The sequence below is a fragment of the Canis lupus genome, chromosome 26, assembly GCF_003254725.2.
Source record: "Canis lupus dingo isolate Sandy chromosome 26, ASM325472v2, whole genome shotgun sequence".
Lineage (NCBI taxonomy): Eukaryota > Metazoa > Chordata > Mammalia > Carnivora > Canidae > Canis > Canis lupus.
Genome location: NC_064268.1, coordinates 20732845 through 20750061, shown reverse-complemented (window position 1 = coordinate 20750061; position 17217 = coordinate 20732845).

Here is a 17217-nt window from a genome sequence, read left to right as displayed (position 1 = left end):
CCCAGAGTCAGAAAATCCTCTCTTCTTCACCCCTGGCCCTGGCCCCAGGGTCACTTGGGGGCTAAGGGCCATAAAGATCAGGACTAAGGGCCCTGCTTTCCTCTTGCCTGCCCAGAAGATCCCTAACAAGTGATCAGAATACTTGGGGTGAACAGCTGCCATGCCAAGACTAATGTGAGTCTTTCCTCTGTGTCTGGCTTGGTGCCAGGCCTTACCCAACTATTAGCTCATTTAAGCTTCTTGATCATCCCAGGAGGTGAAACCATTGGTATCGACATTTGACAGAAGAGAGAACTGAGTCTGGGAGAGGCAAGGCCACACATCAAAAGTCCCACAGGGAACCAGTGGTGGGGCCAGGACCAGCCTCGCTGACTCCAGAGCTCTCCTGGACTCTGACACCTTTCAGAGTGAGGCAGGCCCACAGCTATGGGTCACTGCTTGTTCCAGGGCTAGGCCATGGCCAGAAGACTCTGTGCCGTGATTCAGGAAGGTCAGGGCCATGGTCCCCAAATCACACAATGACTAAAGGGAAAGAAGAAAGGATGCTTAATTGGTGTTGGCTCAATGCAAACGGAGCCAAGGAGGAAAAGCTACCACCATGGGGCGCAGGCATGGGATCTAGAGTGGGACCACTTACTAAATGGATGCGCTTGGGCAGGTTACTTAGGCTCTCAGACCCTAGTTCCCTTGTCTGTAAAATGGGGGTAATCAGAGAGCCTCTCACATTGTCACACTGTCAAAAGTACCCCTGGTCATCAGATACTCTCCATTCAGCATCCTGTAGGTTTCCTTACTGTGCCCAAAGTCATTGTGTTTATTTATTTAGTTACCCTCTACTTACACACACACACACACACACACACACACACACCCCAGAAGCTCCAAAGGGGCAAGGACCTTGTCTTATGTATCCATTTCTCCCTGCACCAGATGTGATGCTATATACCATGTGTATAATGACACACTCTAGGCACTTAGTATTTGTAGGATGGATGGATAGACAAACAGTCAGAAGCTGGGAGGGTTCCCAGGCCAGCCATGCCCTTTCATGAGTGACTTTCCAGTGTCTCATGCAGAAAGCCATGATGACCATTCAGCTGTGACTCTCTGCCTTTCTTGCTCTGGAGCTCCAGCCCACAGGTCTCATGCTTCCACCAGCTTCCCAAGTCTGCATATCTGAGGGATACATGTGATTGGCCCAGGCCACTGGTAGCAGGTGACCTTGGTTCTCACACACCCACATTTCCTGGACACTTCCCATTTCTGGACACATCTTCCCAGCTCCCACCCTCCTGCACACTGGCCACATTGCCTAAGGGCTTCCTCTGTCCACTGGAGCTCTCTCTATGGCTGCACAACGGTCAGGTTCACTCACTGGTGGTGATTGACCACTCTCTGATGACAACTGACAAGAGTTTGGGGTAAATAACCCAGCTGCCTCCCAAGGAGCTGTGAGTTCCATACTCTTTCCCCGAGTTTCCCAGTGGGATGAAGCCCTAGTTTCCCAGATAGCAGATATTGTGGTGACCTGCCCTCATCCCTTTGAAAGGCCAATGGTCAGATCCCAGCTCTTGTGTTCACTGCAGCTGTGCACAGCTGCACCCCACAGCTAAGAATTGCCCTCCACTAACAAGAGCCACCTTACCTGAAAATACCTGCAAGGATACACCCTCCCTTCAGGGGTGTCCCTTGCCAGTGAGTAACTGGTACAAGGCTACCAAAGCCAGCCTCCTGGCTCCAAGGCAGACAACTCTGTGGTGCTATCCATGCTCCAGAGCTCTTTGTGGGGTTACCTGGAGGATGATTTGAGCTTGATCCACCTTTTTTCCTAGGGCCTCAAAGGCAGGGCCATCTCTGTCATGCTTACATAGCACCAGATTCGTTGAGTTAGTGAGTGAATGAATGAATGAATGAATGAATCCATTTATATATACATGCATACACACATACATAAGTGATTGAATTAGAGCCTTACGATCTCTGATTAGGACCAGAACATCTCCTCTCTAAGTTGCTGGCTTGTGCATCAAAATGGTACAAGGTCAATGAAGCAGGAGGTCTGCTGGGAGTCAGAAGACCTCCATTTCTTGCCTTTAATTCACCAGGTAGCTTCAGACCTCTCTCTGGGTCTCAGTTTTGCCATCTGTCAAATAAGAGAAACAACACTTCTCTCTCGTGTTCTCTTTCAGCTCGAACATGGTATAAGTCCCTGTTTTGTGTTGCTTCTTTTTTATTTTGAAACAATTTTAGAAACTGTTTAGAAAAGATTTTTATAAAAACAATAGCACAGAGAGTTCCCAGATACCCTTCACGCAGCTTTCCCGAATGTTCACGGATTGTGATTTTGAAGCCTTCCATCGACATGTCTGGGGGATCATCTTCTGGGTGGAGATGGGTCAGAGGGGGTAGAAAGGAAGTCAGCTTGAATGCTCACCTGGTTTAGCAAGCCCTGGAAAACCAGGTGGCCGTAGACAGACCACATCCCCTTCCTTTCTCCTGTCTGCACTGCTCATGTGCATCTGCAGCTTTCTTTTTATTTGTGGTCTATCACCTCCTATGCCATGGCAAACAAGAGACTTTATAAATATTTCAAACACTAATAATTTGTGCTGTCCCTGCTTAGACTTTTAAATGAATCTAAGAGCATTTCTCTTCGAAGAACCTGCCAGCCTACAGGCGGGTGAAAGAAATACCACCAGCCCCTGCTTGAGATGGGTGCCTCATGTAGAGATGGGACCAAGGCTGTGTGAGAGTGTGGAACACCCTGTGTCTCCCATCCACATCCCTGAGCCCAGTGTCTATTCTTGGGAAGCTCCACCTGGAGGGAGAAATGGCCAGCCTGAACTCTGGGCCCATGGGATCGGGAGACTCTCACCGTTCCAGCTGATGAAGAGAGAAGTTAAGGGCTGGCAATTCCATGGTTGGTGTTTGGCTTTGGAATTAGACATCCCTGGGTTCAAATTCCAGCTCATCTGCTTATTAGCTGTGTGGCCTGGGACAAGTCACTACCCTTCTCTGAGCCTTTGTTTCTTTATCGATGAAGTGCATCCTCTAAGAAGTAAATGAAATGGCATATAAAGTATACAGTGCCTGACTTATGTCATGAACTCAATGCACAGTAGCTGGTATTTTCCCTTTGATTTTATATTTCCAAGATTTATTCTCAATATTTATAAGGGCTCAGACACAGTAGAGGTTGGCTTCTTGTTGACATAAACCAGCCAGTGAGGTTCCAGGTTGGCTCAGGGAAAGGCAGGGGGGTGAGATTCTGCTCCACTCATGTTGTTGGAGGCTCTGTTGTGACTCCCAAAATAACCCTGGGCATTCCACATCCAGCAAGGAGAGGAAATGACTGAGGAAAGAAGTTCACAGAAAATTTCTTTTGTCCCTCCAGAACCTCACAGTCTAAGAGGAGAAGAAATATGGAAACCTTCCGTGTGTAGATGGGCTCCCAAGTGAGGAGTGGCCAAAGCATTTGGAAGAACAGAGAAGAGGGAGACCTTTTCAGGAGGAAACCAGCTCCTGGCACACCCTGCCTGAAATCCTTAAGATTTTTTATTTCTGCTAGGATAGGAAATGAACTCCTTCCCCAGCCTGCAAGGCCCACATGGTTCTATCCCCGCCAGCCTCTCCAGCCTTGGCTCCTCCTCTGTCTACAGTCCTGATACCCTGAGTTTCCTTTCCCCAACAGGCCACAATCGTAAAACAATCATGTAATTTATCTTCCAAACCAGGCTCCTTTGGAAAAAGAAAGAGACTGCTGATAATAAATAACCCAGAACAACTGGGACAACCTGGGAGTATGTGGCCACCACATACCATTGGTCCCACCAGAGGACCTTTGCACATGCTCTTCTCCCCACTCACCTGACTAAATGTCCTGACGCTTCAGAATCACTTCCCCCAGAAAGCCTTTTCTAATAACTAAATCAGATCCCTCTGTTATACATTCTCCTAGAACCTGTTTGTTTCTTTATTTTCATTAGTGGCACTGATTTTAATTCCTAAATCTATGCCAATTCTGTATGTATCTAATTAGTATCTCTCTTTCCAACCGACTGCAAGCTCAATGAAGGTAGGAACTGTGTCTTTTTTGTTCGTTTGTTTACACTTTACCCCCATGTCTGGCACCTAGCAAGCATTCAATAATTGTGGAATACATGAATAATTGTTTGCCTCTACCGGAAGGGATCAAAATAGAAACCTTATTATATGAAAGATCATTTCACTGTGGCCTGGAAAAATAAGCATAGCCTGGGGCTACAGGGAGAAGCAGAGGGGCAGCATTCTAGGTGGGGGGGTGGCAATGGGCACAGGTCAAGGTGCTGCACCACATCACGTGTGTTCTGAGATGTCCTGGAGCTTAATAACTGGAGCATCCAAGGGCTGGGAGAAATGTGGGATTGAGCTGGTGAGGGGAAGCATCAGATTGGGGAGGCCCTGAATGCCAAGGAAGGGTGCTTAGACTGAGTCCTGAAGGCAGCAGGAAGCCCTGGAGGAAGGAGTCTCACCCCCAGATGTGTCTGAGAATGATATCACTGGAAGCCCTATGAGTAAACCAAGGGATCATTGACTATTGCAGCAACGGTCAGATTTTCCTTACTCAGAGCATAAATCTGTTTTTAATGATGTTTGAGACACAAAATCAGATGTCATGCCAGAAGACATGCCTGGGGCTGGGCATAGGGGTGAATAGAGCTGCAGAGGCATCTCTGTTCCCTGCAGCATCCACTGCTGTACTAAGGTCACGAGCCAGGACTTGAGGTGGTACCTCACTCGCAGACCTGTGACCTCCCATCATGCTTCCCTGCCTCCTGGATAATAATAAGGGCCCAGGAGATGGGTTCGCTGGCATTGGAGTGGCCCTCCAGAAGGGGTCTTATTTAGCCCCTGGATCCAGAAAAGGCTGGATTTGCCCTGAGTGATGATGGGCAGCTCTGAGCATCCTGACACACACTGAAAGAGGTGGCTAAGCATTTGTTCTTGGTAATTTGGGGCCTCCCATAAAATTATATTTCCCATTCCTGAGCATCTACTGTGCTCCTTATCCCATCCAAAACCCACATCAACCTTTCAGCTGGGCATTGTTTTCAATTTTCATTTTAATGGTGGGGGAACTGAGGCTCAGAGAGGTTTGGTAACATGCCTAGGGTCACACAGCTTGTGAGTGGCTCAAACAGGATTTGAGGCCAGGTCTTGCTACAGAAAACTTTCACACTGCACTAATCATTGCCAGAAGAAAAAAGTAGAGGAGGTCTGAGTAGAGTTTCCTTTCTCCTTGGAATCTCATAAGAAAGGAAACAGGTAGGCACCTTCTTGTCTGAGATGAGCTAAGTGGGTTCCTGCCAGACTCGAGGGAAGGACACAATGACTCCATGGGTCCTGCCCAATCCCTCAGATTCTATTTTCAGAGCTGTCTCTATAGGGACAGATGAACCATCACCCAGTTAGACACGCTGTCCATCTGGCTGTCTGCACAGTGTTATTTATAATGCCTAACCCACAGCCAGGCTGTAATGAAGAAGAATTCAGCCCCAGCTCCTTGGCGGGGGAGGCGATTGACTTTGGAGCCAGCTGTCCTGGCAGCCCAGTTCGGCAAATGTGACTTAGACATGAGCCCCGAACTGAGGCAGCCTGGCGCCCAAAGAGAAGGTGGTGGCCAAACTGTTCAGACAGGGCCATTTGTGTGTCTGACAGCCTTGAGGGCTTGTCCAGTAGCTCAGATGATGGAATGTGTGTCTCTCACGGTGGAATGTGGGATCAGACGAATGTATTCTCCATGACTCACGGAATGGGTACTGCTCTGGGAGTGAGATGCCTTCTGAGCCTAGAACTCCTGTTGACTCCCTATCATTCACAGAGTCTTATCTGTGCTTTATAAATATGCAGGTGTATGTGCGTGCATGCGTGTGCATGTGTGGTGTCACCCAGGTACACAGTGACCCATTAAATGGGGAAGAAGGGACTGATAGGGACTTGGCAACTCCCGTAAATCAGGGAACTGGCGAGTCTCTAACTGAATCTCCTCAGCCATCAGTAAGGCCTATGTCATGATCATTGCTATAGAGATGAAGAACTGAAGACTCAGAGAGGAAAGAGGCTGATTAAAGGCAGCCCAGACCACCCCACCTTCCTGCATGAGCCCTCACTGCCTGGCCCACAGGGCTGCCACAGTGGAAGCTCTCCATCAGAGTTAGCTCCCTTTATCCTCATTTCTGCATCATCTTCTCTGCTAAACTGTAAGTTCCCTGGGGACAAGAATCATGTGCTTTTGGTTCCATACCCCCCTGGCCTGGCAAAAAAAAAAGTGGGTGCCCAAATGGTTTTGGTGATCATAATGCATTGTGCCCTAACTGCTTAAGCATATAAACTCATACTTCCTTCAGATCAATTGGTCTCAAGTTTATTTTAACTAAAGAACCATCGTAAAATACCAAACAAATGGTGACTATTATTCAGTAAATATGTCAGTGAAATCATGGTTGAAGACAACATTATTCTACAAGAGACCCAGGAGAGATTTCTGACTCTTTCTGGTCTGCAGAAGCAGCATCCCCAACATGCGAAGGCAAAGTGCTGAGCAAGGAAACTCAGAAAAAAAATTATAGTAGATATTTATTAATCCTTGATTATCCGTCAGACACAGTGCTAAGTGCTTTATAGGTATCAGCTAAATATTTACCTTCTAAACATCCCTAGAGTTGATACTATATTCTCCACTTTATAAACAAGGAAACGGGTCTAGAAAAAAATAGATCTTAAATGTTCTCACCCACATAAAGAAATGGTAACTATGTGACGAATGGAGGTGGTAACTAATATGATGGTGGTAATCATTTTGCAATTTATAAATATATCAAATCAACACATTGTACCCCTCTACTTACACAATGTTATGTCTCAATTATATCTTAATATAACTCAGGTGGGGTTGGAATAGAGTCTAGAATCACATATATATGGTGAAGTGATTTTCAACAACAATCAATGAGGGAAGTCTCTTCAACAAGTGGATGTACTTACATGCAAAAATCCCTAAATCTTGCAAATCAAATCCAGTGATAAACAAAAATGATAAGACATCATGACCAATTGATATTTATTCTAGGAATACAATGGAACAAATCAATTAACATAATTTTCCACTTTAACAGAAAAGAGCTAACAATTACATGATTACCTCGACAGATGAGATTATCCTTTGATAAAACTCAATGTACATTCATGATAACACTTTTAATGAGGAATAGAAGCTATCTTCTTCCATCTGATTTTTAAATTTTAAATATGGCAAACATCATTCTTAATGGTGAAATATTATAAGTTTTTCTCATGAAATTGGGAACAAGATGAGACTGCCTGCTATCACCAACCCTTTTCCACACCGTACTGGGAATTCCAGCCAGAGCAATAGGTAAGAAAAAGAAATTAAAGGCTTAAACATTGAGTGAAGAAATGAAGTCATCTTTATTCATTATTGATATGATTGTGTATGTAGAAGACCCAAGAGAACCTATAAATTATTAGCATTGATATTTAGATTTAACAATGTCACTGGATGCAAGGCCAATATACAAAGATTGATTTATTTCTCTATATCAGCAATGAAAAGATAGAAATTAAAATTTAAGAATTTAAAACAAAATTTAAGAAATTATAATAGTATAAAATATTTCAAATACCTACACATCAATCTAATAAGCAACAAGAAAGTTCTCACTAGAAACTACAAGCCATAATTTAGAATCAGAAATGAAAAGATGGACTATTTATTAAATTTGGTCAAACAGTAGGGACATACATTAAAACAAGTAAAATCAGATTCCTACCTAACATGTTGCACAAAAATAATTTCTAGGTTGATTAACGACATATCAGGGAAAGATAAAACTTTTGAAATTGTGCAGTATATGATAGGAAGGTATTGTATAAGCCCAGAGTGGACTATCTACATTAAACTAGAAACAAAAGCACAAATTATAAAATAAAAGATTAATAAATGTGATTAGATTAAACTTTAAAACATCTACAGAGCAAAAGATATATCATACACTATTGAAAGACAAGATACATGCTGGCAGAAAATTTTTCACTTCATATAATCACAGAGTATTAGTAAACAGGATATATCTTTAATTGGTTTACAAAAAAATAAACAGCACTGAAGGGGGGAAATGGTATAAGAAATGAGTAGGTAATTCACAAAAGAGAAAAATAAATGGCCAATGAACATATGTAAAGATGCACAATCTCGCTAGTAATCAGGAAAATGCAAATTAAACCCACAAAGAGATATCATTTTACACTCATCAGATTGGAAAATATTAAGCCATCTGACAATGCCAATTGTTGGCAAGAACTCATCCACTGCTAGGGGGTAGGGTATAAATTTGAACAACCATTTTGGGGAGCAAATTGGCAATTCCTAGTAGAGATTAAGATATTCATATCCTTGCACCTAGAAATTTTACTTCTAAGTATATACCTTAAAATCTCTTGCATATGTGCACCAGGAGATGTGTACAAAAATTGGAAACAGCCTACATGTCCATCAGTGGAAAAAAGAATAACTTAATGTCGGTATATTTATACAATGGAACACCATATAGAAATTAAAATGAATGAACTAGAATTACATATATCAACATGTATAAACCTTTAAAAAAACATAAAATGTATTTAAAAATAAAAGTTGTGGAATGATACATATGGCATAATACGATGGATATAAATCTAAGAATATGCAAAACAATACCATGTATTATTTATGGACACATATGTAGTAAAAATATTTTTAAAACATGATAAACACCGAGTTTGGGATGGGACTATATTTCTGGCTCAGGAAGCAAATGAATGAGATTGTGAAGAGTAATACAGATGGAGCCAACTGTTTTTGTATTATTTTATCTCTTAAAAGAAAAATGAAAGGTCTGAAACAAATATAGCAAAATGTCAAGATTTACAAAAGCTGGGTAGGGGGGTGCATAAATATTTGTTATATTAGCCTAGTGGTGTGCTGGTAAATGTTTAACAACTAGCTTTCCTAGAGAAAACCTTGATTTGTAGTGTTGGCCAATTTTTATGGTGTAAATATTCTCACTATGGCCAATTTCAAGCTATCAATGTGACTTCACTGATTACACAGAGGCACACAATAGGTTCTTATGAGCCAAAAGGAATGAGCTCCAGCACACCACTCTATTAGCCTCTGCTCCTTTCTGTGTGAAATAGGAGAAAATAAAAGTAAAATGTTATAAATTTAAAAGCACACATGGCTATTGAAAGAAGTCAGAGGTGTTCTGTAAAACAGGGGGGTGCGATAGACCCCTTGTCCTTCCTTCCCCTGCCCCTACCAAGAAAGCCCAGAGATCCCATCCTGTAGACCACTAGCCTAGACAATCCCTGGTATGCTAGGATTTGCTAAGAAGTCACCCTCTTTGTTGACAGTGACACTTCCTTACTCAGCAAACAAGCAAGGAGGCATTTGGAGAAGTGGCTACATAGGGACCTGGGAGGGGACCCACAAAATGTAAGGCACAGTCAGGCTTATGATCCAGAGGAAATTATAGATCCATATTCCAAAGCCAGATAGAAATAAATGGCCAGGACCACTGTACCCTCTCTGTGCTCAACTCCCAGGGCATTAGACTAGCTCATTTTGCTCTACTGAGTTCTAACCTTGGACCAAATTGTTTAGGATGGCAAGAGACATAGAATGTTGGAAGAAAGAATAGCCCTAGGAACCACTTAGTCATCTCTTTTCAGACTATGCTCTCTGGCACATTGGTTTTCACTGCAGATGCCTTGGGTAGAATCAATACCCCCACTCCCTCTCCATCCACAGAAGCCCCCCCTCCCTCATATCTGACTTGAGTATAAGCCTTTCCCATGAGGAGTTCATCTGAGCCTCTGGTTCTATTGCTTCACATCCAGAAACAGTATGGAAGCCACTGAAATGTTCATTCAACCCACATTTTTGCAGTTGTAGGAATGGACATCCAGGGAGAGAAAGGGATGTTCCCAAAGTCACATAGATGACAGGATCAGAATTCAAACTCCTATGTCCTGACTCCTGGCATAAGTCTTCCTACTCACCCCCACCATCATTGGAACATAGGGCCCATCTCTCCTTCTGCCTCATTGGGCAAAAGACCATGAAGACCAGCAAGACAGAAGAAATAGGAGAAAATGTAGAAGTAGAGCAACTCATAAGAATCAACCAAGAAAAGTTGCTATTTTTCTGCCTTATTTGTCCTGACAATGACCCTACCACCCTCGCCAAAGTCCCAAGATAAACAGGGTCCTGTCAGGGGACTTTTCCTAAACATTCCCCCTTGAGCTTCTGGAGCAGAACACAGAGAAGAGAAAAACATGGTCCTGCTTCCTTGCCAGTGCAGCAAAGCAGACAAATCCAGCCTTTCCCACCTCTCTTTGAGCCCCAAATTCCCCACACACCAGCCCTGTGACCATGAGCAGGATGGCTAACCTCTCTGAGTCTCATTCTCCTTATTTACAGAATGGGTTTTTCAGGGGCTCGAGGGGATGGTTATAGGGGTCAGGTGATGTCACAAACACAAAGTCTTCAGCACAGAGACTGACCCCACAGGCACCAAAGATATTGATCCTCATGCTCTGACCCACAAAATACTCAGTATGAGAGAGAGTACATACTCTCTCTCACAGATGACTGTGATACAAGCCAGAACAATAGCTGACATTTATTGAGCACCAGCTGTGTGTGAGGCTATTCACAAAGCTCCTTTTGAACACCTCCTCTAATCCTTGCAACAGTTCTATGAGGCATAGTTTGTTATACCCATTTTAAATATGAGAAAGCTGAGGCTTAACTGATTAATCTGAAGCTTAATCCCTAATTCAAACTCAATGCATTGATCTAGTGGAAGAAGCAAGATCCCAACCCAAGCGCCTCAGACTCCATGATCCGTCTACCAGATGCCTCTCATTCTTTTCTCTGGTACCAACAGCTGTGAAGATTTCAAAGGATGGAGTAATCACTTCCAGTTGTGGCAGAGCAGAGTCAAAGACTTCTTGGAGGAGGTGATCTTGTAGGATGAATGGGAAGGGAAGGAAGACCTGCTCAATCAGAAGAGCAGTGTGCACAAAAGCAATTGACAGACCGGAGCTGGGCCACCTGGGAGACAGTCTGGCTGTAGACTCACATTCCAGTGTGGTCATTTGAGCTTCCACGTACTTCTTGATCAACAGCATGCCAAGTGGGGCAAAAGAATCATTGACAGTATCTTGAGATAGAGAACAATATACTTAGGCTCCAAACATATGGGCCCAGAGCCAGATTGCCTGGCTTCAAAGCTTAACTCTGCCACTGAGGTCCCTAGGCAAGTTACTCGACCACTCTGTGCCTCAGTTTATCCAGCTATAAAAGGACCTTAATAATAGTACCTAATTTCAGGCAACATGAAGCATCTAGCACAGTGCCTGCACGGAGTAAGCTCCCAGCAAGTGTTAGCTATTCCTATGATTGTTGCCAATATCATTCTAATCCGGACATGTTATACTTCTTGGCAGTCCTGATTATTGGCCTGTTGGATTAATTTATCCTAAAAGTCAAACACCTTGGGAACTTGGACATCATGAGTTTCAACAACTCAGAAACATTAAATATCAGATTCCTAGAATTATAGAACTTTCAAACGTTAGAATAAAAATCAGTTAAAACAAATGAAATTTACAACATAAATTTCCCCTAAATGCTGCCCTCTCTCTTTGGTGAGCTGGAGGGGGATTAGAGTTATTATTGTGTCACCTGGATCTTTGACTTTTCTCCCCAGAAATATATGTATTTTTTTTTGTTTCAAGGAGAAGCGTTTATGTTCGTTTTTTCCCCCTCCCTTCTTTTTTGCTCTGTCTCTCTCTGTCTCTCTCTCTCTCTCGAATATGATGTGATGGGTAAAATACCAAGCGCAATAAGTCAAAATTTCTGACAGAAATAATAGAGCCCGCATCCATTTCCAGCCATTCTCCCAGTGATAACAATTAAGCCCCGGACAGTTTGAACTTTTTACAAAGAATTAATGATGCATGTGAACACGGGGGGAGAACAATTGCTAATAATTTATGAAGTCTTCACCGGCTCAAAGTAGTAAGTTTAGTAAAGTGAAAGGGGGGGGGAGCTTTGAAAGGTAAACTCTTTGAAAAGCCATTCTGAGGATCTGCCCTGTCAATTGAGAATTTACTACATTCCATTAAACAACCTAAAATAACTTCTATGGTAATCACCCTTCAGATACAGGCGCCGGTGCCGACAAAGGTATTATTAAGTTAAATTACCCTAAAAGTGTTGGATTGACAGAAAGGTTCAGTCAATGGTTTGGAAAGCCGGGGTCCCTAAATGACACCAGCAAACAGATACTGATGTTCTGAGGCTGGAGAACCTGGCTCTGCCAGACCTGGAGCTAACAGGATTTCAATTTGAGCTTTTAAATATTTCATACTCCCCCTGCAGATCTCAGGAGGAGGGCTGTGGGATTCACAGAGGTGGAGCCAGGGCTTCTCCCTTGTCTTGCCTTTCGGGCTAGGATTTGAAAGGTAGTTCTGAGTGGAAATAAACAAAGAGACATATGGAAAGGAGGGTTTGTGTCTTCAAGGGGAGATGGGAGCAGTGAAGAGGGAGATCCACAACTGGTTTTGATGAGGGGAAGGAGTCAGGAGTCTAAATTCGTAGATAAGGGAAATGAGGTTTCTTACCTGAGGCCATCCAATGAGCCCAGAGCATCACTAGAATGTAGAATACTCCATTTCATGATGACACAGGCAACCTCTCTCTTGGTTTTGATGGCTCCTGGAGTCAAGCCTAGTTTGCCCCTTGCAGAACCCCCTAAATATTTTTAAATAGAGTGTGCCACTCTATTAATACATAACATACCTGGAGAAAGGTAAACAAGTCCTAGTGTGCAAGTCAATGAATTTTCCCAAACAAAGTGTGTGTATAACCAGCTCTAGGCTCAAGACACACAACATTCCCAGCCTCTTCCACCCCATTCCCAACCCCCAGTAGATTCTCATACCCCCAAGTAACTAGCCCCACCAAAGAATATCATCCTCCTAACCCCTAACACGTAGACTGCTTTGCCCAGCTTAGAAACTTCATGCAGGTAGACTCCCTTTATATGTATTCCTTTGTTTCTGCCTCCTTTCATTCAAAATTATGTTTCTGAATTCTATCCTTGTTTTTATAAGTATCTGTGGTTTGTTCATGGTCATGGGTGCTTAGTTTTCTACTGTGTGGCTGTACCACAATTTATTTTGCCATGCTTCCATTGTGAGGATTTGGGTTATTTCTAGTTGAGAGTAATACAAATCTTGCTGCTATAAACTTTTTTTTGCAAGTCTGTTAGTGCCCGTGTGTATATATTTCTGCTGGATTTACCCCAATAAGTGGAATTACTAAGTCATGGGATATGCATAAATTTGGCTTTAGTAGATACTGGCAAACAGATATCCAAACATTGGAATTAACTTAGTTTGCCACAAGCAATGTAAAATAGTCCCAGACACTCCACATTCTCACCAACATTGGGTATTTCCTAGTCTTTTAAATATTTTACCTATCGTGTGTGCAGTGGTATCACTTATGATCTTAATCTGCATTTTCTCTGTGGACCTCTGAAGCTGAGCAGATGCATTTGTCGGTCATTTTGATATCCATTTTGGTGAAGTGCCTGTTCAAGTCTTTTGCCCATTTCTCTGTAGGATTATCTGCTTTGCTTATATTGATTTTGAGAGTCCTTTTATAGTCTAGATATGAGTGAGTTGTCATGTGTAAGGATTTTAGATATCTTTTCTATGATTCTCTTTCTTACTTTTAATTCTCTTAATGGTGCCTTTCAACGAACAGACTTTCTTAATTTTAATCTGAAGTTTAATGTGATTTGTCTCTTTTTGGCCTCTACAAATATTTGTTGGGTGAACGAACACTAATGAGATTAAATCCAAGTTGGCTGGGCAGCCTAACTACTCTTATTTCGTGTATCTAAAATGAGGAAATCCAATAGTAGATGGTGCATTTAAAAGACTTCCCTATGTAATATGTGATATTTTGCTTATAACCAACTGCTGCTACCATGCCAATATTCACTCAGGTAACTGAGCGATTCACTTAGGGATGACTCTGTGCCAGATTCTGTCCTCAGCTCTAGAGATATGACAGCAGTGATCTAGAAAACCAAGTCCTTGTTCTCAAGGACCTTACATTTTAGTAGGGAGCAGAGAACATGAACACATCAACTGGTAGGTGGAATTATGGAGAAGTATTGCTAAGTGCTAAAAGAAAAATCTAAAAGGCATAGGAGGAATTATGGAGAAGTATTGCTAAGTGCTAAAAGAAAAATCTAAAAGGCAATAATAAAAGTGACTAGGGAAGGGTCAGAGAGACCTCTCTGGGATGATGGTTGAGTTAGGAACTTAATAATAAGAAGGAACCTGCCTTATAAAATCTTAGCAAAAAGAAGGCTTAGCAAGAAGAAAACTTAGCAAGAAGAAGGGGGAGAAAGGTGTGAAGACCCTGAGTGTTTCAGGGTCACAGAAGAGGGAAGTGTAGCTTTTGCACATTAGGTTCAGGGAGGTGGAGAAGGAGATCCAGTTTAGCTGTGAAGGGCCATGGTCATAGGTTGAAACTGAAAGGAGAAATTACACTGGATTTTCAATTTAGATGATAACCCTAACTGCTGGGTGAAGGATAGATTACATCAGGGTGAAAAGAATGCTGGGAGACCATTAGGAAGCCCTGACAGCAGTTTAGGAGGGGGTGAAGGTGACTCTGCTGTGATTTTAGATGGGGTTGCAAGCAGAGACCAGCATAATTCTTGGGGGCTGGAAAGGAACTGATAGAGTAAGGCATTCGTGCCCCTGCAGGCATGTAGCTCACACTCAAGCCTCCTCAAGATGAAATTGGCAAAGACAGTAGTGTTTTCTACTGTTGTAAAAACCTTTCACAGAAGGAGATCCATCATGACTTCCTAAAACCACAGTGTCTCAGAAGTGTAGAGGTTCCAGAGGTCTCCTTGTACAATTCCCCACATTTCTCCTTCTCTGGTTGCCTTCAGAACATCTCCAAGAAGGAATTAGCCAGCTTCCACTTGAATATCCCCATGATAGGGAGTTCATTACCCCCTAGACCACTGCACAATCATCTTTGGCGGGGCTAAATCTGCCCCCTTAATATTTTCATCTTAATTTGACCCTCCAGAAAAAAAAATAAAAGAAGAATATGTCTAGACTTCTCATGTCATCCAAGATAGTGTTTCTCCCTTCTGAGTCTAACAAATTCCTTCATGCTCTAACCTCAGCTCCTCACCTGTGTGAGTAGTCAGCACAATGTTGGGCATCAAGCCACAGAACACATAACAGAATGAGCAGGATGTGTTTTTAGCACATCAATGAAGTTACCCATGTATAATGCCTGGGAAAATGTAACCTCCCTCTGCATGGCAGTTGCAATTACTTTTGTGGTCACTGTTATTATTATGTTCATTGTTTTATTATTGTTATGAAGAATGATGATATTGTGTTATTGAAGTTTGTTTTGTTTAAAGATCTGCCCCATGTGCTCATCTGAATTTCTCCAGGTATCAGACAATGGGACAGATGACATTTATCCTTCTACTTGTGTCACTTTGAACCTGCTGTTCTTTCTACCTCCAATACCCTTCCCTCCTTCATTCTCTAGTAAACTTGGGTTAACCATTTGGGACTTGGCCCAGGTACCACCTTCTCTGTGCAACCCTCTTCATACCTCTCTCTCTCTCTCTCTCTCTCTCTCACACACACACACACACATACACACACACAAAGCAGAACTGAAGCCCTTCTTCTACTGTATGCTTCACCATCAAATCGTTTCACATGGTGGGCTTGCATTCTTTTTTGCCCCTTGGTATGCAGTCCCTAAATCAGCAATGGGTCTTCCAATCTATGGTGCCTCCATAGAAAGGGAATATAACTGTAGCTATGACACACAGGGCACTCACCACGTAGTGGTTGTATGCTATGCCTCTTCCCCTATCTCAATTCGTCTCATCCCCCAAATACCCTTAAATGTAGGTACTCCCCTAATCCCATGTTACCGACAAGAAAACCTGAGGTTTGCAGAGGTGAAGTGACTCCTCACCAAGTTATCCACTGATCTTGAGGGGGTCATCACCTCAGGAAAGCCCATCCTGGCCAAAGCCCCACAGAGATCAGACCTAGCCCCAGACAGTCCTATGGCTCCCTGACACTGAGCCCACCTTGTAAAGGTGTCTTCATTTGTATCAATATTTGATGATGTCTCTCTTTCCCACTAGACTCTCAGTTCCATGGGGTCAGGGACAGGGTCTACCTGCATTGTCTTGATATTATTTCCAGAGCATGATAAACAACCAGTGCCCAAAAATAATTGGGGAACAACAATAGAAAGAAGGACAGGGAGAGGTGCCATGCAAAAAGAACAAAGGGCAGAAACCCAGTCTCTCCTGGGGAGTCTTGTCCAATTGTGCAATTCTGGAACTGCATGGAGGAAGGGGACACTGGGGTCTGATACCTTACCCCTGAAGGAAGTGAGGCCCTCCATGGTCTTCCCTACCTGCCACAAGCCTTTCTCTGCCCACATAGGCTCTTTTGGACCCACAGAGCAGAGACCCCTGATCTAAGGAGGCCTATTTTTTACCAGCTGTATGCCTTCTTCTTCATCCTTAACCAAGCTAAGCTCTCTGGGCCCCACACCTCCCTGCTGGGAGCTATAGAAGCAATTAATCCTGCAGGGTCCCCCACTGCTCTTGAGAACCAGAGATTTCTGGAAGCCTGATATCTGTGTGCATTGGCACAGGGAGCCTGCCCAGGCTGCCCTAAGTACAGGCTGGCCTGGCAGAGAGCTCAAGAGGGGGTGCCCTCCTGAAGCAAGGAGTGAAGAGACAACTCTAGGAGAATATTTGTCTTTCCTCCTCCCACAATTGTCTAGTAAGATCTTCCAAGAGGAGACCAATTACCTGAAGGCATAGTGAAGCAGACACTAGCCCACCTGGAATTCCAAAGACTGGGGAATAAGGCTTGGCTTGATCTCTAATATGCTGTGTGACTGTATGACCTTAAACAAGTCACTTAAACTCTCTGTATCTGGGCAATAATGAAATATAAGATTGCCTCCTTTTCAAAAGTGTCAGGGTCAGAGGCCTGGGTGGCTCAGTGGTTAAACCTTCA